The sequence below is a fragment of the Dromiciops gliroides genome, chromosome 5 (genome assembly GCF_019393635.1).
Source record: "Dromiciops gliroides isolate mDroGli1 chromosome 5, mDroGli1.pri, whole genome shotgun sequence".
NCBI lineage: Eukaryota > Metazoa > Chordata > Mammalia > Microbiotheria > Microbiotheriidae > Dromiciops > Dromiciops gliroides.
In genome coordinates, this window is record NC_057865.1 from 176,780,059 (window position 1) to 176,804,575 (window position 24,517).

The following is a 24,517-nucleotide window of genomic DNA, read 5'->3' on the forward strand; positions in this document are numbered from 1 at the left end:
CAGATCCTTTGAGGGAAGGGCCCACTGGCCTAGTAGAGGAAGTAGAGAGAGATTTGGAGTTTCAGTTGGACAAAATGGCAAATTGCTCATGAATAGTCAGTAATGCCACCCACTGCCAGCCCACGGTGTTGCCTACTCTGCTTGAGATTCCTTTCTTGGTCACTCTTCTGGAGCCTACATTACTGCTGATGCTTGCTGCCTATGGCAGCTGCATTGCTGAGTGTTAATAGCTTGCTCTAGACTGCATCTAGAATTACCTGGGTTCTCCTCATCTAGGATATTCTTCAAAACTTGACTAAACTGGCTGGACTCTGGATTTTCTTAGGGTTAATTTCCTATCCCTTGTCTATTAGATGAGTCTCTATCTGGTGTAGGACCTCTGTCACATTGGCCTAGACTGGTCTGGTTAACATTATTCTATCATTGCAGAGGACATCAATGTCCCCAGGAAGCGGGGCTTCTCTCAAATCTTAATCCACCAAACTGATAATGTGGAGAGTTCAGGTAGTCCTGAGGAAGACTAGCAAAGGTATACTGGACTCCTTCCCCGGAGAAGACAAACTGTCCCTGAATAGTCTTAGCCATAAGTATAAAGGAAAAGGCATTAGAAAGGTGCCAGTCCCATGCCACTTGCTTGGGGCTGGGCTGTCTGGCCCAATGCATTGATGAGGTCGGGAATGGCTACAATAATTGGCATGACAACTTTGCTAAGATCCCTCTAGAATAAGTCACCAGGTTTCATCCACCTTCTTCACTGGCCACATAAGATTATCGTAAGGGAAGTTGGTATAGAAAATACTTCACTTCTATCAAAAGGGAGGGAATAGCTTTGACCCCTTACAGGACCCATTATTACTTGTTAATAACTTAACTGGGGGTTTCAGGCAATTCAAAGGGCTTGTCCATTTGGTCCTAGCTACAATAACTGGCAATGCTGTAAATACTTGCACAAGTGCCTTCCTTCAGTGGTCCCCTAACCTTTCACCTACCCTCCCACCACGGAAACTGGAATTCCTTGCTGGACCCATTAGGGTAAGGATATTGGTGTGATAGTGACCTGGCTACCTGGAATTTAGCAGATTCCAATATCCAAACAAGACAGAGCTATAGAAGATACCTTAGGCTTGGGTGGAGCTGCTCCAGCAGTAAATTCCTTGCTTTAGCTACTAATCTCTTGTGATACGGCCAGATAACTATTGCCTTCAGGTCCCTATCAGTTTTTGGAACTTTATTTTCTGCTAATCAAGGGCTACATCTGTCAGAAGCTTCCCTCAGATGTACAGTCAGCTAAGCTAAATTGCAATTGCTGAACTGCTTACAGGCAGCATCTATTTATAAGAGCTTACTTTTCAAGCAAACTGCCAACAGCTCTAGGGGTTTAAGGCTTGCCTCACAGTGTTTAAACCCTAAGACTCTTTTGTTCTTTTTGCAAGTGGATGGGATGGGGAAAGGCCCAGAACAAATACTAGACCCAGGGAGAAAGGTCATTGTCTTTCTCTTTGTAACAACATTCCTGACCTTTCACATGTCTATGTGGCCAATAATAAGCTTCCCTCATATTTGGAATATTGCACCATGTAGTAATGCTATAGAATTGGAGATCTGGGTTTTAGTACCAGCCCTATTATTAATAAATTGTGTGATCCTGGGCAAGTCATTTAACTTTTCTGTGCTTTAATTTCTCATATGTAAAATAAGGGAGGGAGGCATTCCTCATTTCTATTCCCTTCCATCTCTAGTATGTTGAATGGCTAATCACCAGTCACATGTCCTATTCATTCAGACATCAGTTCTAACCACCAACCTCTTAAGTGGTGCCAATCATGTTTGAAAGCTAATCATATGATGATGGTGCTGACTCTTATTTTAAAACAGTGTAATAGCATTCTCCTTTCTCTTTATTCAAGGTCACAATCCTTATGGAAAATAATCTCAGAATATGAATCTAGACATTAGCTACTTTCTACACTAGATCATCTAAGACACATCACCGTTTTTTTAAAAAAGGGATATTTTTTCCATTTAATGCAATGAAAATTTCTCCTTTTATATCCCATTATTTACCATGATGATAATAACATTATACATTTATATAGGGCTTTAAAGTTTGTAAACCACTTTCCATACTGAAATGCCCTACTGCATCTGTGATCTTATCAATGTGCACATTCCTTCCAATGATGTTGTGACAGGCACTGTGCTAAGTGCTGACTGCAATCCACCTATGCCTGCTCATCCTGTTTAGTTCTCATTCATGATCCCTCAAAAGTTTACCACAGGGGGTTCTCCCAACATACCAGAGGCCTTCCTCATTTTCTCTTCACATCCTTGAAGGTACCAGTGGAGTACTCTGGATGTTCACCGATCATCTCTTGCTCTTATCACATGGATAGCCCATCTTCTTTTTCAGTCATACTGTTTTGGGAGGCCAGTCCTGAATAATTTTGAGTGTAAAGGGATCCCAGACCAAGAAGTTTGAGAACTACTGGTGTAGGAAAATTCCGGTGAGAAAATTCCTTCTATCAATGTTTTAGGCAATTAATTATCCTATAATTTATAGAGAGTTGATTAGAAAGTTTTATCGGGGTCCTGAGGGGTTAGAGGATTTGCTCAGGGTCACACAACCAGGATTTTCATCAGTGCAACTACTTACTACAACATGTTGTCTCTCACTTGTTTCCATGTGGAGATTCATAAACATTGTAATATTTAAGCTACAACAGAGCCTAGCTAATTCTGACTAGCTGGGAGTAGGACCAAGCTAACCTAGCCAAAAATCTGAATGATACATTATTTGTTTTGCGCTCTCTCTCTCTCTCTCTCTCTCTCTCTCTCTCTCTCTCTCTTTCTCTCTCTCTCTCTCTCTCACTTTCTCTCTCTTTCTGTAGGACCAGGCACAATTTTATGTGGATTTTCCAGATTGTGGGAGTTTGGTGACCCTAACCCCTGCAATGTGGAAGGGATAACTATACAGCAATGATGTTTATGCATCAATAGCCTCATATCATATATAAGTCATATGCAACACATAAGGGCAGAAGGTATGTTTACACATGAAGCATACATTATTTAAACTTTGGCAATCCGTTTTGTTTGGCCACATGGGGAACCATTTCTTCAAAATCATCATGCATGGACTTGGTCACTACCCTGGCAGGCCTGGCAATTTGTTAGGGGTGGGCCTAACACCAGCATGATGTTAGTTCAGATTTGATATTGGGAAGAAAGAAAGTACTTGTAGGTCACTGAACAGTTAACAAATGGATTAACCCTAACATAGCAAGGATATGTTATAAGGATACAGTAGCCAGGTTTCCCACCTACTTCCCCCCTCTCTACCCTGTCCCCTCCATAGATGGAAACAGAGCTGTTCATCAGGCTAGGATGTGGTAACTCTCTTGTTCTTTGGACGTCCAGCAAATCTAAAGAGTCCTGACCCCACGTAGGGAGGCCTTTATGCTGCTAGATGACCAGGAATACACATCAATACATAGAAGCCACCAAAAGACTGTTTGGAAGGCACAGTCTGAGCCTTACCCCACCCCTGGGGCCAATAAAGTATGGCTTGGTCTTATTTTAGGGAAAATGCAGACTAACCCTTGTCACCAGGGAGAGGGGAGGGAGGAAACTCTAGTAGATATTGCCCTATCACATACTTGTACTGTGTCCCTTGGCCTTGTGGATGCCAACAGTCCCAATTCCTGAGCTTGTGAATGGAATAGCTTGCCTATCGCTGTTTCTACACTACAAAGTAGCTAGTTACCTCTTTAGTTATTGCTCAGGGTAGGTAAATCCAAAGCCCAGTCCCACCAAGATGGCATCCTTCACTGCAATGCCACCCTGGCATCTCTCTCTGACTTTAAGCCTGGCAACCCTCTGCCATGGTTGTGTCACATCATTTCCTCTTTTGATACCCACTTGACAGCCAAACTTGGACACTCCCAACCTTCTTTTGACCCCATCATTATAGAGAGAAGAGGTCTGAAGTGGAGTTATTATACCCAGATTTATATAAATGGATGAAAATCATAGAATTTTAGAAACTGAAAGAACTTAAAAATCACCTAATCTAATTCTCTCATTTTACAGATGAGGAAACTGATGCCCAGAATAGTTCAGTGGCATAGCTAAAGTCACACAAAGAGCTGTGTTCAAATCCAGGCTCTGGCGTTTACTAGGGGGTTGGACTAAATGACCTCTAAAGTTCCATCTAGTTCTGATTTTGTGTATATGTGTATCTACCTATTAACATAGTTAGTTAATAGTATAGCCAGAACCAAAACCTAGTCAGTAGATATTTTCTTGAAATCTCCTTTGTGAGAGCAGTAAATTTCCATTTTAAAGCTACTGTGAAACAGTAGACTAGCTTCAATAATCTCAATAGATTATAACACTTAATCTGTCTGAATCTATGATCTCATCTACCACTATACCTGTGGGAACATTTAACCCTATTGTACGATGACTGGGTACATAAAATTTAAAAGCTAGTATTTAACATGTGTATATTAATTCTATTTAATTAAGCAACATTTGCAAAAAAGTATGAAGTAATTTAACATGTAAGGTCCATGAAGGCAGGAGTTATGCTTTATAATTATGTGTTAACCATGACCCTCCCTGCCTTGCATGAACTCTGGTTCAGTGACACTGGTTTCCTTGCTGTTCCTTGACCAAGATGCTCTGTCTCTTGACAGTGCATTTTCATTGGCTTTCCCCATACTTGCAATGCTCTCCCCACCCATATCTGCCTCCTGATTTCTCTAGCTTCCTTCAAGTGCCGGTAAGGATCTGACCTATTACTACAGGAAGCCTAACTCGATGCCCCTTAATTGTAATGCCTTCCTTCTGTTGAGTATGCCCTATTTATCCTGTGTGTGTTTTGTTTGTATATAATTGTTTGCATGTTGTCTCTACCATTAGACTGTGAGCTCCTAGAGGGCAGAGACTGCCTTTTGCCTTTCTTTATGTCCCATTGCTTAGGAGAGTGCCTGGCATATAGCGGGTGTTTAATAAATGTTTATTATTGTTTGCTTGTTTATTTTGTTTTGTGGGGCAATTGGGGTTAAGTGACTTAGCCAGGGTCACACAGCTAGTAAGTGTCAAGTGTCTGAGGCCGGATTTGAACTCAGGTCCTCCTGAATCCAGGGCCAGTGCTCTATCCACTGTGCCACTTAGCTGCCCCAATAAATGTTTATTGACTGACTTAGTGACCTTCCCCTATAGAATTTTGAGCTATAAGAGCCCACCTATCCTTTCTTTGAAGTCTTTGAAATCTGTTTCACAAAAATTTATGATATACACCCCCCTGTGCCCATTGATTCCTTGCTGTTTATGAACACAGGTTCCCTCCCAATTTCCACCTACCAAAATACAAGTCCATTCTGCTGTGGGTTTGATTGCTCTTCTGAACAAAGGGTCTCTGTGCTCCAAGTCAGAGAGAAAGAGTGCGAGAAAGGGGAAAATCACCTCACAGATCACTTTAAAAAGTGATCTTAAAAAAAAAAAAAACCCTGCAGAAATGGGCAGCTCACTCAGTAAGAGCCTCCCTCCCAGAGTCTATTAGCCAAACATATTTAGGTCTCTGTGTCTTATTCCCTGTGTCCACATTCCATGGTATCCCTCTGTAATCTCATCAGGTTGATTAGGGAATTCATCAAATAGGTATAACTCCACACAGTGGTTCCTCCACATCCTACAGGATTACTTACATCATGTGTACACTGAATAGTTTTTACAAAGAAAGAGAAACTTAGTTTTAAAGCTTAAAACTGTACTAAGGCTTTTGAAACACCTTGCATTTGTTCCTTATTTTTCATGTGCTCAAAACCTGTTGATAATATATCAGAGTAGTCAAAAGTAATAACTGAAGGTTAGTTCAATTAAATCAACAAATGTTTGTCAACTACCTACTATTGTGTGGGCAAAGTACTGTGCTATTCACTTGAAACACAAATATTTTTAAATGAATCGTCTCTGTCATCAAAGATTTACATTTATGAAGGAAAAAGAGTGTGGACATATCTGAGTTCAGTCTCTTATTCCCCATAACAATAAACTGTACATTAGTTACTAATTTGTAATGGTAGAAGAGACTCCCTGTCCATTGACTATCCAGTATGTGTCAGAAGCAGACTCGATCCTAGGTTTCCTTAATTTAAAGGCAAATTCTCTATCCACTGTACTACCCTGCCTTTCATTGATTTAATCTTACTTTTGTTCAGTTGTTTCAGTCATGTTCAACTCTTTGTGACCCCATTTGGAGTTTTCTCAGCAAAGGTACAGGAGTGGTTTGCCATTTCCTTCTCCAGCTCACTTTACAGATGAGGAAACTGAGGCAAACAGGCTTAAGTGACTTGCCTAGGGCACACAACTAGTGTCTGAGGCCAGATTTGAACTCAGAAAGATGAGTCTTCCTGATTCCAAGCCCAGCAGCTCCCTATCCACTGTGGCACTTAACTGCCCTATATTTAGCTTATTATTGAAGCCTGTGGAACTATTTTTGGATCTTGATTCAGTCATTCAAATGTTATCTGTCACTATCAGATGCAAGTCATTTACAAATCTGACAGATAGGCACTGTAAACTTTTGTCCAACAAACTGAAAAAGCATAAAAACAAAGGACCAAGGACAGAGCCTATCCTTCTGAAGACAATTTCCTTCAAGTTAACAACTACCTGTTATTACTCTTAATCTAGTCATTCCACTAGTTCTGAAACTACTTAACTATAACCTAATACAGCTTAGGACAACATGAGATATGTATGTTTATAGGTAGATATAGATATTTGGTGCACATGTTTGTATGTACACACATACGTATTTATATATGCATATATACATAAACATATACACACAAAAATACAAACATATGTACATGTAAAGGAATAGGCTGAGGCCCATGTCAGATACTTCTGACATACCCTTTGGAGATTGTGAGTTTTACTGCCAATCTGCTACCTTTATGGCTTCTCTCGTTCTCTTCTTTATCTTCCTATCCCTGTAACAATCACCACCATTTAGGATAAAACTTCCCAGCCCTCTCCTATTCTCTTACCTCCTCAATTCCACCCCACTCATGTCCCAAGATGATCCTTCTGACCCTTTCCTTTGTGCTCTCTGTTCAATAGTGAACAGACTTCCTTTCATCCTAGACCTCTTGCTCTCATCAGTTAGCCTTCATGCATCTAACTTCCTTCTGATGACATTTCATGCTCAGCTTTCCTGTCCAGTAGTCACTGGACTTTCTCTCACCCTACCCTCAACTTCCAACGCATGGGTGCTAGAGGTAGCTAACTTTTGCTTCCAATTGTCACTTCCAGACTCTTCCATCACTCAGGAATCTTTCCTCCTTTGAAATCCACTCAATCAATTAAATTTTCCACCCAATCCAAATCATAGTGGCTGCATTGTACTGACACCCAAGTTATCTTCCTTCCTTTCACAAAGAGTTCAGCACCTGGCTCAACATCTTTCTTCCTCAACAAGGAGACCTTAATACCTACATGGATGCTCTCTTAAACTCCCTAACTTCCAAAATCCTCATCTTCTTTAAGTCCTGGCTTACTCCTTTATTCAACTTCAACCACACACATGAACAGTCATGCACTAGGTGTCATCACTACCCACAAGCGTTCCACTTCCCCAATTAGAAACTCTGACACTCCCCTATCTGACTAAAATTTTCTATCATTCCACTTCTTCCAATGCTTCACCCCTATTACACCTACTCTTTGCCCTCATCTTCAGTACCCCAGCTCTGACTTTGTCTCTATCTTCAACTTCATCCCAGTAGTTTGCCATTTCAACTTGACACTGTCTACAACTCATGAATCCCTTGTCTCTCATCCTATTACTGTTCTCTTGTCAAACTTCAGCTTTAGATTACTCTCACCAACCACTTCATTCATTCTTATTTAGGAGCCATTAAACAACACTGGAGAAAGTCTCAAACTGTGCTGAGAGAGCATATTACAAATTTATGTTATCCAAACTCAACAGGGCCCACATAGCAGCAAAAAATGATTGACTTGCTATTGCAAGTCAATATTTTTATTCCTCCCTCATTGATTCCCTATCAATATTTTTGAATTTATTCATTTTTTAATCATGCTACATATATATTATATATACTTGCTGTCTCCCCATTAGGATGTAAACTTAATGAAAGTGAGATTGCTTTATTCCATGTATTTATATCCCCTGAGCTTAGCACAAAGACCTAGCCTGTAATAGGTACTTAAATACTTGTTTCATTGATTGATATAGAGTACTATATTTGAGTCAAAAATCAATTACACAAGTGTAGTTTGGGAAAGACATTAATAGCCAATAGTTCATTGAAAAAGATATAAGAACTCTTGACAGAAGGATGGGGGTTGGACAGAATATTGTCAGATGAGAGCACGACAGAGATTGCCTTTGCTTAAGTGTTTTCCTTTGTTTCAAGAGAGAGTTTCATTTTGGTGTTGGAAAGTGCAAGTGGGGGGAGGGGGAATGCGTATTCAGAAACGAATATAATATAAAAGCAACAGGCTGTATTAAAACATTTTTAAAAGAAAAAGATCTGAGTATTTTCATGGATTGCAAGCTCAATATGAATCACAAAAACTTTAACTTCCTATATGTTTTTCCAACCTGGGCCAATTTGTCTCTCCTTAAGTAGACTGTTGACTGCCTCCCCCCCAACTCTCAGGGGCTCACCATATTTGTGCTGGACACAATGCAGACACCTGATTGGATTTAGTCATCCTGCAGCTCAGAACTCCTTATCTCAAGGGATCCACTAGCCTTACCTCCTTCAGTGACTGGAATCGCAGGTTATACCACCACACATGGCTCTGTGTTAGATTTTTTTTAAGGTTAATTATTTACAAAGATGTATCTTTCATTAAAAAAAAAATCTATGGTACACTGTTATTTGGTAAAGTTAACACCTATGTTTTCCCGAATGATTCTTAAGTTTCTTAAGTTTATATTGCACATCCTTGGAGAAACTTCAGTTTCCTTCAGAACAGAGACCAAATCTTTGTTGTTATTGTTTTGTTGTTGTTTTGGTGAGGTAATTGGGGTTAAGTGACTTGCCTAGGGTCATACAGCTAGTGTCAAGTGTCTGAGGCCGGATTTGAACTCAGGTCCTCCTAAATCCAGGGCCAGTGCTCTATCCACCTTGCCACCTAGCTGCCCCAGACCAAATTTTTTAATTCTTTTCTTGTCCCCCTTCCTTTAGCATGGTACCTAGCTCAACATATATTTTTTACTGACTGACATTAGAGGTGTTTTAGGTTAGAGGAAATAAGAATTTCCTGTGTGAACCACTGAACCATATTGCTAGGACTCTGGAATTTCTTTCTCTTCATATAAAGAAGAATAGGTAGTCTTTATGTATTGGTGGTATTGTTTTAATCCAATTTAACCCTGAGGAAGAAAGATAGATAAATAGGGTATTTCAGTCCCCTGCCGCTCTATGATTCTAGACTGAGAGCTTTCTGTACAAGCAGATTATCAGGAACAATAATATGTATGGCATAAAAGACTGTTACCAAAGCTGGTTTATCCAGCATCCTATCAAGTTCAAATCTCAATTAACCAACACTTCCAGACAATTACCTAGCAATGATAAGTGATGCCAATAATTATGACTCTGAGATACTCACTACAATATAATCCTGAACCGTCAAAGGAAGAATTTGATGTATAGAGTTCAATTTTATTCTTAATTATATTTTATTGTATTTTAATTATATAAAAATTGTTGGTCCACCTATGGTGTCTATGATTAATGTTCTATTTACTAGTGTATTTGATTCATCAGACTATCCTATTCTTAACCATGTTAGTTGACAGGATTCATTGAATATAAGCATGACTTTTTTTTTTTTTTAAGTTTAGAGGCTAGAAAAAAAGTGAAAGTTATAGCCTAACTCTCCTCAGATTCACGGTTTTTGCTATTTCTGTAACAAGTTTTGGTGCTTTTCTTGTTCAATTGTTTTTACTTCTTTGAGGTTTTTCTATTGCCAGAAGAAATCTTGAATTGGATAAGTTTAGGTGTAGAAATAAAACATATGTTCTACCCAGTTGAGAAGGACGGATGAATCTGTTGGGATTTTGAGTTTCATCAAATATTCCAAATCATTTTTCAAATGTTTTTGGCTTGGCAAAACCCCAAATTATAGTTTTCTGAAAGTACTTTTCCTCTTCTCAACTCTCTCAAGGGGAATTTTATGTATGTGCTTCTGATTAATTTAAAAAATTTATTTTACAAGAAGTGATTGAAATTCAAGAATTTAATAAGCCATATTTCTTTGAATCAAGCAGTTTGGGAATATTTTGTTTGTTTTGTTTTGCTGTTTATTTTGGCTGATTAGAACTGATCTTTCAAGAGATTTCAATTTGATTTTTAAAAATACCTCATAACTTGGTACCACCTGACACCTATCAGATTGGCTAAAATGACAAAAAAGGAAAATAATCAATGTTGGAGAAGCTGTGGGGAAATTGGAACACTAATGCATTGTTGGTGGAGCTGTGAACTGATCCAACCATTCTGGAGAGCAATTTGGAATTATGCCCAAAGGGTGATAAAGCTGTGCATACCCTTTGACCCAGCAATACCACTTTTGGGTCTTTTTCCCAAAGAGATCATGGAAGGGGGAAAGGGACCCACATGTCCAAAAATATTTATAGCTGCTCTTTATGTGGTGGCAAAGAATTGGAAGTTGAGGGGGTGCCCATCCATTGGGGAATGGCTGGACAAGTTGTGGTATATGAATACAATGGGATACTATTGTGCTATAAGAAAGAATGAGCAGGAGGAGTTCAGAGAAACCTGGAGGGTCTTGCGTGGGCTGATGATGAGTGAGATGAGCAGAACTAGAAGAACATTGTACACAGTAACATCAACATTGAGTGTTGATCTAATGTGATGGACTATATTCTTCTCACCAATGCAATGGCACAGAAGAGTTCCAGGGAACTCGTGATGGAAGAGGATCTCCAAATCCAGGAAAAAAAAAAAAAAAGAATTGTGGAGTATAGATGCTAAATGAACCATGCTATTTCTTTTGTTTTTGATGCTGTTGTTTTTTTTCTATTTTGAGGTTTTCCATCATTGCTCTGATTTTTTTTTCTCTTCTAACATGACTAATGCAGAAATAGGATTAATGTTATTATGTGTGTGTATATATATATATATATATATATATAACCTATATCAGATAACCTGCTGTCTAGGGGAGGGGGGAGGGAGGGGAGGGAGGGGAGGGAGGGAGAAAAATCTGAAATTGTAAAGCTTGTATAAACAAAGGTTGAGAACTATCTTTACATGTAACGGAAAAAAAAATAAAATACTTTATTAATTAAAAAAAAACCTCATAACTTGATCCCACATTTTACTAAATATCTTCCCCAGACCCTTATACAAAAGAGGGGGAAAAAGTCATCTCTGAAAATCTCCCTTTTTTGCCAAAAATGAAAAATACAATAAACCAAGTTCCTAATAATTATTGAGTTAAAGGGGAGTGGAGAAACCATTGCCCTATAATAAAGAAGTTTATAAGGTTTATTAGCTAGTCAATACCCACTAAACAAACTTCACTATGTAATATAAAATAATTGTGAAGTGACTGGATGAATTGAATAAGAAAGAAAGTGCTTTTAGAAAACCATCATTTTGTGTTTTGCCAACCCTAAAATATATTAGGTGATGTGGACTGGCTACCCTTCGGGCCTTCTTTTTTTAAAAAAAAGTATTTATTTATTTATTTGTTGTTGTTGTTGTTGTTTGCAGGGCAATGATGGTTAAGTGATTTGCCCAGGGTCACATAGCTAGTAAGTGTCAAGTGTCTGAGGCTGAATTTGAACTCAGGTCCTCCTGAATCCAGGATCGGTGCTTTATCCACTGCCACCTAGCTGCCCTGGGGCCTTCTTTTTAAAACTTAAATATCTGAATTTTTAAAAAACCACAAACAAACCTTGGAACAAAAAACAATCTAAGAATCTAAGCCAATTCTGGAAAGAAAAAGACCCAATCAAACTAATCTAAGTGACCTCTTTTACCAGTTGACTCAGTTTCTTCTCTTATGAGTCTCCCCCTCCTCCCCAAGCCACTGCCCAGATTCTTACATTTGGAACCTCTTTTGCCACCAGGTGTTAATGTCTTTAAAACCTTTCTTCTTAGCTAGTTGGCCATTCTCACTATTGGTGAGTCATTGAGTTTTATTCATGTCTGGATGAACTCACTTGGCTGTGGTGCAGTATAGGAGAATATCAAAGAATATACACCCAGGCCCTTCTGGTTTTACAAGAATATCAGTCATTTAACAGAACATATGTGATTTAATCATCATTAATTCAGAAAAGTTACCCAAATAGGCATTTTATTTCCACCACTGAAGAAGGCCAAGGTAGCATAATCGTGTTCTCTACATAGGTGTAGCTTTTTTTTTTTAAAATAAATAACCCTTGTTCATCTCCTCCCTATGCTATTTACTCTTTCATTTACCCTCATGCAAATCACTTCATCTCTCTAGGTCTCAGTTTCCTTATCTGTCAAATGAAGTGATTGGACAATATCAAGGATTCTGAACCTTGTTTCTGTCATGGATCTTTTTGGCAGTCTGATAAAATCTATAGACCCATTTTCAGAATAATTTTTTTTTTTTTTAGTGAGGCAATTGGGGTCAAGTGACTTGCCTAATGTTAAGGGTTAAAATTCTAGCTAGTCTGTCTAAAATATCTAATGAGTGGTCGCCAATAAATTATAAGCTTTAGCAAGAGTTAGACTTTTAAGCATTTATTAAGGAGAATAAGAATTTGGTAAAGAGAGAAGAAAAGGGCCTAGATTTCTATCTATTAAAGGGAGAGAGCATTTCTAGCTCCACTCTCCACCAGCGTCCTCAGGAAAGAGAGCGAGACTGAGCGCCAGTCTCTTCCTTCCTCCTCCCACTAGCCCGCGTCACTTCCTGACTCCTGGTCTTGCCCTCAAAGACCTTCCCTTCATGGGCAGAACTCTTCTACAGTAAGTATCCAGCAGGTGGCGTCATTCCAATCGTTACACTAAGGTCACACAGCTAGTAAGTGTTAAGTGTCTGAAGTCGGATCTGAACTCAGGTCCTCCTGACTCCAGGGCCAGTGCTCTATCCACTGCGCCACCTAGCCCCCCCCCCCGAATAATATTTTGAAATGCATAGAATGGAATACATAGGATTACAAAGGAAACCAAACGAAGATCCCATGTACTTCAGCTAAAGAATCTCTGGACTAGATGGTTTCTAAACTCTCGTCTAGCCCTAGATCTTATGAAACTTCAGGGGTTAGAGCATAAAGAGGCCTAGATACATTGGTCCCCAGATTCCAAAATGCCAATATCCTTGAGTCCCAGTTCCCAGCTATGTCTATGACTAGAATTGTCCTGCTCCCTACCCTCCTCCATTGCCCAAAGCACACCCTCTCTCTTGTTTCCTCTCTTGGCTTCTCCAGCCTCAAATCTCATGCCTTTATAGGTAGGTTCTCTCAGATTTCCAAACTAGCTAATTTGACATACTCATTATTCTGAGGACAATCCCTAAGAGTCATACTACTGGGGAAACTTCTTGGTAAAGTTGTAAAGTAGATGTGAATTATCTTGGAAGGGATTTCTTGATTTTCATTCTCTCCTTAGTGCAGCTAGGTGGTACAGTGGATAAAGTGCCAGGCCTGGAGTGAGGAAGAGTCCTTTTCCTGAGTTCAAATCTGACCTAAGACATTTATTAGCTGTGTGACCCTGGGCAAGTCACTTAACCCTATTGGCCTCAGTTTTGTTTTGTTTTTTTTTTTTCATGTATAAAATGAGCTGTAGAAGGAAATGGCACACTCAAGTATCTTTGCCAGGAAAACCCAAAACAGGATCACAGAGAGTCAGGCATAACTGAAGAACAACCACCTTTCAGTACCTCTCTTCCCACCTGAAAGTATTCAAGGGAAAGGAATCAGATAAATATGGATGCTAAGGTTTTAGGTACTTGATGTGTCAACCTTCCTGAGCATTTTAGTTTGCTTTATTTTTTAATTTAATTTTATTTTTAGGGGGTCACAGAAACAACAACAAATTAATTTTGGTTACTATTGCTTGTTTTCCAAGTAGAGCCCAAGAGTTAGACATGCAAAAGACACTAAACATTGCTCCAGAAGTTTTAAGACAATGAATTATGCTTTTAAGAAAAAGCCTGAACAATTTTTTTCAGTTCATGTTCCATTCCTCTAGATCTTTATGAATTATCTCTGATTTATTCCATATACTTTTTTTGCACATAGTTGGTTACATGTCTCCCGCATTAGAATGTGAGCTCCTTTAGAACAGGACAGGTTTTTGCCTTTTTTTTTTTTAATTCCCGGCACTTGGCATAGTACCTGGCACACAGTAGATGCTTAAATGTTTACTGCCAGAATGAAAACAACTGAAAATGAACAATGCTTCACACAGACGAACAAAAACAATTAAATTGTGGTCCAGTAGATGGTGACCAGGATGGCAAAAGAATTTGAAACCATTTCCTATGAGAACTATTTGAAGAATGAAAGACAGTTATCCTAAAGAAAAGAAAATATAATAGTTGTCTTCAAATGTGTGAATGGCTTTAAGATAGAAATTAAATATAATCTGTGTAACTCTGAGGGAACAAGTGAATGCAAATTACGAGGCAGAATTCAGTTCAGTATAAAGAATTAAGGGGGCAGCTAGGTGGCACAGTGGATAAAGCACTGGCCCTGGAGTCAGGAAGACCTGAGTTCAAATCCAACCTCAGACACTTAACACTTACTAGCTGTGTGACCCTGGGCAAGTCACTTAACCCCAATTGCCTCACTAAAAAACAAACAAACAAACAAACAAACAAATCAAATCCACCCTCAGACACTTGACACTTCACTTGCTGTGTGACCCTAGGCAAGTCACTTAACCCTCATTGCTCCGCCCAAAAAGAAAAAAAGAAAGAATTAATTCATATTGATTGAACTTGCATTTATTAAGTGCCTATTATATGCAAGGAACTGTTTTAGGGACTAGGAAAACAAAAACAAATATGAAAGTGTCCTTGACCTCAGTAGTTGTCTGAACTCCTAGTTTCCCATCATATAACCTTTCAGGGATGTAAATAGAAATAGCTACACATACTAGAAAGAAGGTGGGATTAAATTACCTATAAGGTCCTTTCCAGCCATTATACTTTATGTTTCTAATCAATAGATTGCTGATATTGGTCCCTAAATTATAAGTAGAAGAGACTCTTTTGTTGTTTTCATTTTCATTTTTATTTATTTACTCATCCATTCATCCACTTATTTATTTGTTTACTTGTTCATTTATTCACTCATTTATTTATTTGATTATTTATTTATTCACTCATTTGTTTATCTGTTTGTTTGTTTATTTTCAGGGCAATGAGGTTTAAGTGACTTGCCCAGGGTCACACAGATAGTATGTATCAAGTGTCTGAGGTCACATTTGAATTAAGGTCCTCCTGAATCCAGGGCCAGTGCTTTATTCACTGCACCACCTAGCTGCCCTGTTTTCATTTTCAAAAAAGATGGTGCTTGCTTCTGCAGCACCTATATTAAAATTGGAATGATACAGAGAAGATTAGCATGCCCCCTGCACAAGGATGACACTCAGATTCGTGAAGCATTTTTAAAGAAGATGAAAGAAGGGCTTACCAATGCTTCTCAATCATAGCACACAGATGACCATTTATTTTGTGCACACACAAACCAAGTCTACCTTTGGGAGTCCCTCTGGACTAGCTAAAAATTTAACCTGAAGCAGCCACTTTCAGAGCCATGACTATGCAACAAAATCATGTGCAACACCAGGCCTGGAGATCTGACCCTGGTTACTTTCATCATCACCACTTATTTTCAATGCCTTGGCCCCAACCTTGAAAGGTGGCACCACTCTTTCTCTTGTGACAGGACCTCACATTTGAACTTACACGACTGCATTTCAATACTGAATTAATAAAAACCTCGAATTCTTTCCAATTCTGTGACTGCCATGACCCATGTCTACACAATGATCTTGAACCGAACAAGGGATTCCAAAAGTTTGTCAGCCCAGTTCACCACAGTTTGCATTAAAAAAAAAAATTTACATCTCCCTATCCCATCTAGGCTAGAAGTACAAGGACTGCTCATAGCCCTGGTTCTACTCTTATTGTCACAGGATGTTGAACCCACTCCCCTTCCCATGGTTCATTCTTCCTTATGCAATCCGGTGGTCCCCTGCAGAATTGATTTTATTAAAACTCCAGAATTGTAAGGAGGAGGGGAAGGGGAAAGGGAGATAAACAATTGCGGGGGGGGGGGGGGAATGCTTAAGTGATAAAGTGATAAATGTAATTGAAGCTGGTCTATATATGGTAGGTCATATGAGGCCTTCAGCAGTCAGGATACAGTTGGGGAAAGGGCCAGGATGGGAGATGTGGAACTGAAAGGATTCAATTCTATAGGATGTGATCTCTCATCCAAATGGCAGGGTGGATGTCAAGAAGATGGTAGGGTTGGGGCAGCTAGGTGGTGCAATGGATAAAGCACAGTCCTGGATTCAGGAGGACCTGAGTTCAAATTCAGCCTTAGACACTTGACACTTACTACCCATGTGACCCTGGGCAAGTCACTTAACCCTCATTGCCCTGCCCCCCCCAATACCTATGAAGAAGATGGTAGGGTTTAATTATATTTATAAATATGAAGAATTTATGTGTATGAGGTAACATTAAACTTTGCTTACAACAGCCCAATAATTCCAATAATTCCCTACATGGGGAATTATTTCTGCAGACTGTTCTCAATGTGGTCAATGCTAAAGGCCAAGGGAAGGCAAACAAAGTAGTAAGGTCTCCTAGAAGGTGACAGAAACTCTATAATCTGTAACTAGAAATGGTGTACTAATGCCACGTATCAGTAACAAAAACCTGCTTCCCAGAAAGTAGCCTTGCCATCCTGTCAGAGAACAAAGAAGAATTGGAAAAATAAGGTTACCTTTCACAGCCATTGCTGTTGTCCTGGGCAATGGAAAGGTAGGAACAATTATGTCACCTGCTTTACATAGTTTTAAAAAGTATTTTGTGTTCTGCCTTGAAGGCTTCTTTGAAACAATTTGCCATTGTTTCTGTAATTAAACAGTATCATAGCTTTCCTTTAAAACTAGTAAACAAAGAAAATGGTTCTGGTATTTGTGTTTTATTTTGTGGTGGTTTATTTTTTAGGAAAAAAAAACAATTAAATTATAGGAAAACCTTCCAATGTGGATCCTTTGTTCATTTCCAAAGACTCATACAAGAACAGCACATAGCCTATTGTTTTGAGGTATTCTTGGTACATTGGTGATAGTTTATGAATGCTATTGACAAATTTTAATCTGCAAATACAAGGCAACAAGAACATTTGGTGGGAAAAAAATGGAATGTCATTTGATCTATTAGTGGTTTCATTATAGAAAGCACACATAGTACCTTCAGAAGTCCCTGGGTAAATGTGTTTATCTCTATTAATGATATGGATGCTTTGCAACCAAGACCTGCTGAATATAAATTGAGGTTGATGATAGTCATACATTATGTATTATACTGAAGAGCTCTGCCACAGTAACGTATTTCCTGGGTAACAGAACATTTCATACAAAAACTAGATAGGCAGTGTTTTGAATCAAAGGAATTGAGAAATTGAGAAAGGTACATATGTATATCAATGTATACATCTGTGTGTATAAATATATTTGCCATATAGCAAATAACTTCTTAAAGATTATCTCAGAGAACAGTTTGAATTGATTTATTATGTTTTTATGGTGATGAGGGTAAACATTTTTTTTCTTTTAAGTGCAAAACATGCTCCTGACGATAAATTGGTCTCTCATGAATTCCCATTTCAAAATGGAAATTGCTGCTTGAGTTGTCTTCAGTTACATGAGGACACAGACACCCAAGAATATAGTTCTTATTAAACATTATAAAGCCTATGGCCCATTTTGGTCTCTTCTTATTCAAGCAGCAGTGATATCAATGAAAATACAATTTTATAGTTAGTGCCCATCATAATGGATTTTTGTATGTTTTTGTCTCTGTTCAATCAAGTAATCATGCAGAAAGGCAAACAAATCATTCATTTTTTATAAGCTCTTTGAAAAATCAAATAAGATTTTCCATAAATAATATACCACTGGATGGGCTTATCTTTATTGGTTTTTACATTTATCCATTTCTTTTTTTTTTTTTCAGAATTAGCAGCTTGTTTAAATAGTTCAGGCTAGAGGTTCTGTAATAGCAAACAATATCTTAGTCTCATTTTATCCTTTCTTCTAATTTAGTATTTGTTTTGACCTTTGTTTTAGATAATCAATGATCTGACTGTGCACAGACATCTGATTCTGAAATTATTTCTACATCTCTAACAAGTTATTTCCTTTCTCCTAAGATTTAGTAAATTTTATTTTATTTTTTTAATACTGCTATTTGAGGAACATCTGGGCCTAAAGGATAGATAACTGATCTAGGAGTCAAGAGGACATGGGTTCAAGGTCTGCCTTTGACATGTACTGACTCTGTGATCATGGGAAAGTCATTTAACCTCTTAATGCCCAGGACAAGTCTCTAAGACTATAAGTTGCAGAACAGATATCTGTTCACAATAGTAGGAATTGCTTCACTGAGAGTTCCCTATCCCAGTGAAAATTATATGTCACTTTAAAAATTTTGCATGTGCTATTGAGTATTCATCACATATAGTATCTTCTTTCACTTAGCTCTGGAAAACCAGGCTTTGATAAAGCTCATTGTGATTCAAATGGAGGTATTTGACTATGTCTTTAAACTGAAATCACTCTCTCATTGATTGGCCAATAATTGTTGTTTGTCCTTCATTCTGGAAGAGGACCATGACATTTGGAGGTGATATCATGACTTGCAGTGAATTGGATTTAAGGAAGGGGGGAGGGTTATGCAAGGTCACCAGCCTCACTCTCCCCCAGAGCCATCTGGGTCCAGTGGCAAGAGATATATCAGGACAATTGGAGATGACACCGGGTGTTTTGTTGCTTTTTTTTTTTTGCAAGGCAATGAGGGTTAACTGACTTGCCCAAGGTCACACAGCTAGTAATTGTCAAGTGTTTGAGACTGGATTTGAACTCAGGTCCTCCTGAATCCAGGGCTGGTGCTTTATCCACTGTGCCACCTAGCTGCCCTTAACAATATATTTAAAAAAATTTTTTTAAATATTATTATTATTGCAGGGCAATGAGGGTTAAGTGACTTGCCCAGGGTCACACAGCTAGTGAGTGTAAAGTCGGATTTGAACTCAGGTCCTCCTGAATCCAGGGTTGGAGCTTAATCCACTGTGCCACCTAGCTGCCCGACCCAAGATGTTTTTAGGCGACTGGGGTAAAGTGACTTGCCCAAGGTCACATAGCTAGTAGGTGTCCCAGGCCATCTCCAGTCGACCTGATATATATCTTGCCACTGGACCCAGATGGCTCTGGAGGAGTGAAGCTGGTGACTTTACACAGCCCTCCCTCACTTAAATTCACTTCACTGAAAACTGTGACACCCCCTCCCCTCAATGCCATGGTCCTTTTCCAGAACAAATGACAAACAACCACAATAGCACCTACTACATTCTATGCACAAGAAATACAAAAGCAAGCCAGTCCTTATATTTTTATGCAGTGGGGAGAGTGCAGGGATATACAGACAAGTAAATGCAAATTTTAAGAGAATTAGAGGACAAAGAATACTAGCAACTGAGGAGATTCGAGAAGTCAGTGAAGGAGATGGCACCTGAGCTGTAAGAATGTAGGAGGCAAAGACAAGGTAAGAGTGCATTCCAGGGGGCAGCTAGGTGGCACAGTGGATAAAGCACTGGCCTTGGATTCAGGGGTACCTGAGTTCAAATCCAGCCTCAGACGCTGGACACTTACTAGCTGTGTGACCTTGGGCAAGTCACTTAACCCTCATTGCCCCTCCTGAAAAAAAAAAGAAGAAAAAAAGTGCATTCCAAGCATGAGGTAAGCCATAGAGGCAGTGGACAAATGCCTGGTTTGGAGAACCGCTAGCAGGCCAGTTTGACTAGAGTATGAAGTGGGAAGACAAGATAATAGCAAAACAGTGATGATTTTTTAGTGGGGTCAGACCTATACTTAAGAATGTAGTGATTTAGGTAGCCTTTTGCTATAATGCCATGCACCTCAGGCCCAAGGCCTCAAGCAATTCTGAAATGATTTGAGCAAACATTTCCACAATATTAAAAGGGGATTTAAAAAGTTCAGTTATCCCTTTCACATAGTGACTTTCCCCATTGTGGTTTCTTTCTTTTTTTTTTTTTGCAGGGCAATGAGGGTTAAGTGACTTGCCCAGGGTCACACAGCTAGTAAGTGTCGATTGTCTGAGGCTGAATTTGAACTCGGGTCTTCCTGAATCCAGGGCCGGTGCTCTATCTACTGCACCACCTAGCTGCCCCCCCATTGTCGTTTCAATATCTTGGGAGGTCAGTATAAGAAATTAAATGGGCATTTTGGGGGAGTTTTGCAGAAGCTGCAGACAACACATGAAGGACAGCAGAGGACACTGAGCCTATAACTGATACTTAACTCAAATTTTACTTAAACACCCCATAAAAGAAAAAGAAAAAATTCAGACTTCTTCTCAGGTATGAAGGGAGGGCCAAAAAAATTTACACAGATTTTCTAGCTCGTGAGGCTGCCATTCCCCTAAACCTGTGAAGTAGAAGAGAGAACTATTTTAGGGTATGCACAGGACACGGAAAAGGGTCTTCTACAATGAGCAACCTTGAGAAAACAGCCAACCTGCTTTATGGACAGGTTTCAGGCCAAGTTCTTAAGTCCTACAAATAATTTTCTCTACTTCTTCATCCTCTGCAACAGACACTGGCTCACAAGCTATAGTTATCTTCATGGTAATCTATCTGCTTATGCTAATTGTGGGTTTGCAAGGCAAGATGGCCAAGTGTCCCATGAAGTGTTGTTTCTTGTTACCCTTGGGCATATGATGAAACCTATTCCCCTGTTTCTTGTACCCTTTTCTCTAGGAAGAACCTACCAGCTCTACTGTTTAGCTGCAACTTCTTGAAGTCTTCAAGTTCCACTTAGAGTGAAACTGTCCATATGAATGCAGACCAGTTCCTTCAGTAGTCTGATAATTCCTTGGCCATTGGACAAATACCACACATTAAAGAGTACCAATGGTTAAATCAATGTTTGAAAGTTGTCTATGAAGGGTGTGTTTTTTTGGCATTCTCTATAGGTCATTTGGTCTGTCTTGCTTTCCATTCCTAGGCATTCTCCTTCCAAAACAGAAATCCAGAGACAAGCTTAGCTATCCTTAATTCAGATTGTTGGACAAAATCTGATCTTCAGCCTTCTATCATTGTTTTTTCTTTACTGCCATATCCTGAGATGGGAACATTAGCAAGTAGGTCATGGAAGCATCCAGGCCACTAGACATCCTCCCATATACATTCTAAGATGTGCGCATGGATAAAGAAATCTTTGGTAAGCCCCCTTTCAGGGCAAACCCCAAAAGTTCTGCACAGTTGTCACTTTCCCCTGTAATGATATTCTCAGGATCTCAAGCCCTTAGCCTCCGTACTCAACCACACTTACTCTGTCCCTTTCTCTCTGAAGCTATGTCTAAAACATGTGACCTTTGGCTCAAATTGAACATATAATTGCTCTCACTTTCACCTATTCAGTCTTGGCTTATAGAATTTCTTTTTTTAATGGTATTTAATCAAAGTTTTGACATTTTGGGTGATTTCTAGGTTTTTTGGTTTTGGGTTTTTGGCAGAGCAATGAGGGTTAAGTGACTTGCCTAGGGTCACACAGCTATTAATTGTTAAGTATCCGAGGCCGAATTTGAACTCAGGTCCTCCTGAATCCAGGGCCGGTGCTCTATCCACTGTGACACCTAGCTGCCCGCCCCCCTACAATCTTTTGATTCTAAAAATTGTCTATGTGTAGTGAGGTTCTCCAACAGTTACATTTCACAAATAACTTTGTAATACTTTCATGACACCCCAGAACAGTGCAAAGTATCATTAACAAAATTCATAAAGTTGTGAAACAGATTGGTCAAACTATTCATGGTGAGAAAACATAGGATATGAAAAAACATATGATCCAGCCTATGACATGCATTTTCCCAGTGTAGCTATCTGCTGTGAATCATGGAATACTCCAATTCCAAGGGGGGAAAATGAGCATTACTGTTAACCCAAAGGGCAATGCTAAGATGCAAGGTTTGCTTAAGTAGGCTGCCATATCTTGACAGAGACTATAATGTGTATTGTGAGCATATGTACAAAAGACAAAGAGGGCATTGATAATTGGTAAATGATAAGTGGCACAAGAGATATCAAGGATAGGTATGTCTAGAAGGTAGGGAAGTAGGTCAGTGAGGTTTTGAGAATGAATGACAATAGACACTGGTATCCTCAAATTATTGAAAGAATTAGAGGAAAGCCTCAAGTGTGTTGAGTAGATCTTCTACTGGGGGAATGCTGAAAAACCATGGATAAGAATTATACAAGATCAGAAAGGTTGTGATATGCATTGGTGAAGAAAGCACCAATCCAATCCCATCCAATCCAAGGTGTCATCTGTGCATTGGCCACAGACAAAATGAAAATCATAGATATATCAAAATATTAATGTATATTTTTGATGTTGCTATTAAAATAGACACTGGAGGAAATTGCACGCATGATAAAATGCATAACAACATGATATTTTCTCTCTTTTGTTTGTTTTTTACTTTTTTTTTCCTAGCTCAGAGAAGAGTTAGGTACCTGGTTCTTTATCCTTATTTTCTCCCATCCCCTCCCGTCCCCTCACCTCATTTATTCTACTGTTTCAGTGATGTTCATTTGTAATCTTCCTTTCAAAAAGTATTGTTTTCATTCCACCCTTCTTATTCCTTTCCCCTTGCAGGAAACTCTAGAATGTCTTCATAGGAATGTTAATTCTCAGAAGCAGTAGGGTACATTGGGAAATATTCTGTAAACTTCCAGGGAGGGAGTGGGGGGCGGGGAGGCATTCCTGTTCTTTGCCTTTCTGTTACCCCTTCCTTATCCCTTTTGATATCGTGCTCTTCTCTTTGGGGCAGCTAGGTGGCCCAGTGGATAGAGCACTGGCTCTGGAGTCAGGAGGACCTGAGTTCAAATCCAATCTCAGATACTTGATACTTACTATCTGTGTGACCCTAGGCAACTCACTTAACCCCAATTGTCCCACCAAAAAGAAATAAATAAAAAAGATATTATGCTCTCCTTTTGAACCTAGGACCCCCTACAATCCTCTTTAAGCTATATCTCCTTAGGGTCCCAACCACTTCCTTCCCTCCTACTGGGAGACAGTACAAAGTTACAGGATCCTTCCATAGAGAAACTGATCCTCTGACATATTCAAACCAATGACTGCACCCACCCCCAGCCATCAGTTTGTTGAAAGAATCTTCTTTCATTCCCTCTTGTCTCTGTGGAGTTGTGTCTTAGCACGATCAAATTGTTCCCTTTTTTGCTGTCTGTGCCCAACTCTGTGATCTACCTTACAATATTCTATCCTTACTCCCTTGTCATTCCAAAGGCAGAGGGAGAAATTGAGAAACTGTTTTCTACCTGTCCTTTCAAGCCCTGACCTGTCTATTAGAACCCTTCTGTCTCACCCTTCCTTTGTTTCATCTACAAAGAGATCCTTTGTATTATACCATCACCAATAATATAGAGTTATTAGTGAGGGAATGATATTTTTGTTCTGAATTATTAATTCACAATGCTCTTCTGATTTTTCCAATTACACTTTTTGTTCCTTAGATTTATTAGCCTTTTGATGTTCTCTTTACCTTAGGCTCATGGGTTCATAGATTTAGAACCAGAAGTGACCTTAAAGGTCATTAAGTCTAGTCTTCTCATTTTACAGATGAAGAATCTGAGGCTCAGAGAGGGTAATTTATCCAATGTCATGCAGGCAGAGCTGGGATTTAAACTCATGTCCTTTCACTGCCAATCCCAAACTATTAAAAAAAACTTCCTCAAATGTTTTAATTTCTTTCTTTATTTCTTGGGTATTTTGTCTTATTTTTTCCCTTTTATTAATCTTCTTAATCACTGTAAAGTTTACTTTTTTTGAGGGGACTTTGCAGAATTTGTTGTAGCATCTTCTTTTGTCTTTATCATTCTGCTGATTTTCCCATGATATCATTGCTATAATACTTTCCCTTCTAAAGACCTAGTGTCATTCCCCTGCCCAGCTCTTTATGCCTTTGATCTCTTCTCTCAAATTGTCAGGGTTGGGCAAAGTCTGTATCCTTCCAGAGGTCAAGATTAGCAGTGCAGATGTTGTTTTGGGGTCATTCTGATAAAGTTCTACAGTTGGATGGAGGACTGTGCTAGATCCAGCTCCCAAACTGCTCTGGAATTCTGTTAAATTTCCAGTGTGAGAATTTATACCTCAGAAATAAGCAACTCAGAGTTTGA

At 39.1% G+C, this 24,517-nt stretch overlaps 2 pseudogenes; one reads left to right on the top strand and one right to left on the bottom strand.

Moving 5' to 3' along the window:
* Nucleotides 1-1,028, bottom strand: part of LOC122728867 — a 60,535-nt pseudogene extending 59,507 nt beyond the window's left edge.
* Nucleotides 1,029-15,567: 14,539 nt separating this feature from the next.
* On the top strand, nucleotides 15,568-15,667 carry LOC122730317 (annotated as a pseudogene).
* The last annotated feature ends 8,850 nt before the right edge of the window (nucleotides 15,668-24,517 follow it).